Genomic DNA, 3,256 nt, shown 5'->3' with positions numbered 1-3,256 from the left:
TCTGTGTGTGGCCATGTTTGGGGGCTGCTGCAGGTCACAGTTCTGGGCTAGGAGTTGGGTGTCACCCGGAGGGGTGCGCAGGTCCAGCCCCACCCCTCGGACTCTGTGCCTTGGGTCTTATTTCTGGGAAGAGGGAAATTGCAATTCAGCGTGAGGGTCCCAGGCTTGCCCATCCTCAAGCCTGGGTCAGTGGATGATCTCCTGGGGCTGCTCTGTGCCCTGGGGGCTGGTCTGTCCCTTGCAAGCTGCCTCCCCTTTGTCAGGTTGTATGGTTTCTGAGCCTTGAGTCCCTCATCTGCAGAGAGGGTGTGGTCAGGAAAGGAGCAGATGCCCACCAGGGCCCTGGCACCACTGGCTCTGGATGGCGGGACGGAAGGACCTCTCTGTTACCACTGTCCTGGCCACCAGAGCCGTGATGCCTCATGGGTCAGCGGTGCCCCATTGGCCCCCAGTTCACGGGTCCGACGCAGCCCAGAGCTCACCAGGGAGGCGCCCAGTTGTGCTGGGCTGTCTGGCCTCAGCCAAGGATCCCTCTGTTGGGAGAGCAGGTGGGCGGGTTGGTGGACGCCCCTCCAGGCTGACCCCAGCGTGGCCGCCTTGCCCCAGCCCTGAGTCAAACCCGTCCCAGGCTGCGCCTGCCTCCGAGGCACCGCCCAGGCCTCGCCAGCCCCATTCCTCATGTGCAAAGAATTTCCCGTGTAGCCGCCACTGGCGCAGCTGGAACGTTTCTGCGGATGGCTCATTCNCTGAGTCAAACCCGTCCCAGGCTGCGCCTGCCTCCGAGGCACCGCCCAGGCCTCGCCAGCCCCATTCCTCATGTGCAAAGAATTTCCCGTGTAGCCGCCACTGGCGCAGCTGGAACGTTTCTGCGGATGGCTCATTCCGAAGAACACCAGCGTCTCCCGTCTCCTGATGATGCAGACGTGGGCTGGCGTCCCGGGCCCCAGAGTCCCCCTGCCCTGGCTGGACTTCCTCTGGAGAGCAGATAAGGGGCTGCTGGCAACTCGCGGGGTGGAGAACCCGCCCCGCAGGCTGACAGAGAGGCGCCAGAGGCGGCAGCAGACCCCGCGGGCAGCTCCTGCCCCTCTCTTCCCTCCGGGGCTGCAGAAAGAAGACCCCCTGCCCCCCCCGGCCCAAAGACCACATCTCTACCCGGAGACCCACTTCAGCCAGCCCGGGGCGAAGTGCTCTGAGGGGTGCCTGGAACATAGCCGCACCCATTCCCGGGGGTCCGCCGTCTCCTGGTCAGTCTGCGGGAGCTGGGCCTGGCAGAGAGGAGCCGATGCGTTCTTGCCTGCCTCCTCCAGCAAGTGTGTGCCGGGCCAGGCCTGGGGACACGCAGTGAGCAAGCAGGCATGGCCGTCCCCCTGCGCCCGAGCGTGGGGCAGAGGTGCAGAGNCCCCCCCCGGCCCAAAGACCACATCTCTACCCGGAGACCCACTTCAGCCAGCCCGGGGCGAAGTGCTCTGAGGGGTGCCTGGAACATAGCCGCACCCATTCCCGGGGGTCCGCCGTCTCCTGGTCAGTCTGCGGGAGCTGGGCCTGGCAGAGAGGAGCCGATGCGTTCTTGCCTGCCTCCTCCAGCAAGTGTGTGCCGGGCCAGGCCTGGGGACACGCAGTGAGCAAGCAGGCATGGCCATCCCCCTGCGCCCGAGCGTGGGGCAGAGGTGCAGAGACACGGAGGAGGTGCAGGCGCACTCACGCCAGGATAAGGCACGCGGAGAGGCCCGGGGAGTCCTGGTGGAGGCCGGAGGTCCGGGCACAGCTGTGCGCCCCGCACCCGATTCCTGCCTCTCTGAGCATTGAGGTTGGGGGCTGCAAACAGGGAGCTGCGTGGGCTTGCCCCACTATGTTTTAAAAACGGGAAAAACCTATGCAAAAATCCAGATTTATTTTGTCTTGGGAAAAAACAACAAAACACAGGGCACATTTCCCCCAGGAGAAGGTCTTCCCTTAGAACAGGCAGGGACACTCCCCGTTGCCGCAGACCCCACCTCTCTCTACTGTCTCGTCACTTGCCCGCACAGTCCCTTTCTGGCTGACTCCTGGTTCAGATATTATGTCACTGAAAGACCAGACGTCCCACAGGGAGGTCACTGTTTGCGGGAAGGTCACTCCGCCTGGGCCTAGACTACTGGGCACCTGTCGCTGATGGCCTGACCCATCTGAGCAGAGCTGTGTGCCTCCTGAGCTGCTTTTCATCCGTGAGAGGGGTAAGCCTGCTTCAAGTGGACGGCTCACAGAGGGGGTGGGCCCAGAGCCGGCACCTGCGGCCTTCCACAAGCACCGGCCTAAAGCCTAGCCCCTCTCTTGGTGGTGGGGGGTGGGCTGCTCGATAGCTTTGACATCGAGGCAGTCCTGAAGTTGGCAGGACCCGGGATGACCCAGAGAGCCCCTGATGAGAGTGCTGTCTCTCGCTCCTTTGTGGGGACAGAGCTGAGTCTCTTCTCTGAGCTGTACGAGGTTTGGGGGAGTGGAAGGGGTCGAGCAGGTTTCTAGAAGCAAGACCGTGGGCTTCATAGGCATTCCTTGGGAAGGGCTCTGGGGTGGAAGGAGCAGGGGTGAAACAAGGGAAATAGGCTTGAAAAGATGATGTTGGGGAGAACTTTCCACCTTACCTTTCACGTGCTAATGAGCGCTGTGGCGGGGAGAAGCACACGCTTCCCCGAGGCTGACCCGGGACTCCTCTTCCAAGGAGCGTTCCACGGAACTGCCGTTCCCCGAACACCGTGAGCCCTGCTGGGCTAAGCACTGTGACACGCACGACACTCCGGTTACACACGGATCATGTGTGTGTCTGTCACACTCCGTGCCGCGCTCCCTGCTGTAAGGGGGGCCTGGCAGGTCAGGGGTACGCACTTACAGCNGTGAGGGAGGCCTGGCAGGTCAGGGGTACGCACTTACAGCTTATGGAGTAAGGAGAGCCCGCAGAGCTGCCTCGGCCAAGGAGATTGTGTCTCAGAGCAGGAGGGAGGAAGGAGGGGGTGCCCACCCCGGTGCCCTTTCTGGGCAGGGCAGGTCCTACCCACGGCTGCAGGTAGAAGGATGTGCTGGGCCTCTCGCGTCTGTCCATGGAGAAGCCTCCTTGGAGCTCCGTCTGCTTTCTCCACTAAGGCTGTTCCCACGCCCGCACTTGTGGGGCTGGTGGGTCACGCAGCCGCTGACGCTGTCGGGATTCGCTGCATTGATTCAGGAGGTGAGTGTTTCTCATGGAGATGAGCCAGGCGGGTTCTCTGCTGGGACAAGGAGCGGGGGG

Source organism: Ailuropoda melanoleuca, chromosome 13 (genome assembly GCF_002007445.2).
Source record: "Ailuropoda melanoleuca isolate Jingjing chromosome 13, ASM200744v2, whole genome shotgun sequence".
Lineage (NCBI taxonomy): Eukaryota > Metazoa > Chordata > Mammalia > Carnivora > Ursidae > Ailuropoda > Ailuropoda melanoleuca.
The sequence above is the reverse complement of the archived record's forward strand: the minus strand, read 5'-3'. Positions refer to the sequence as shown.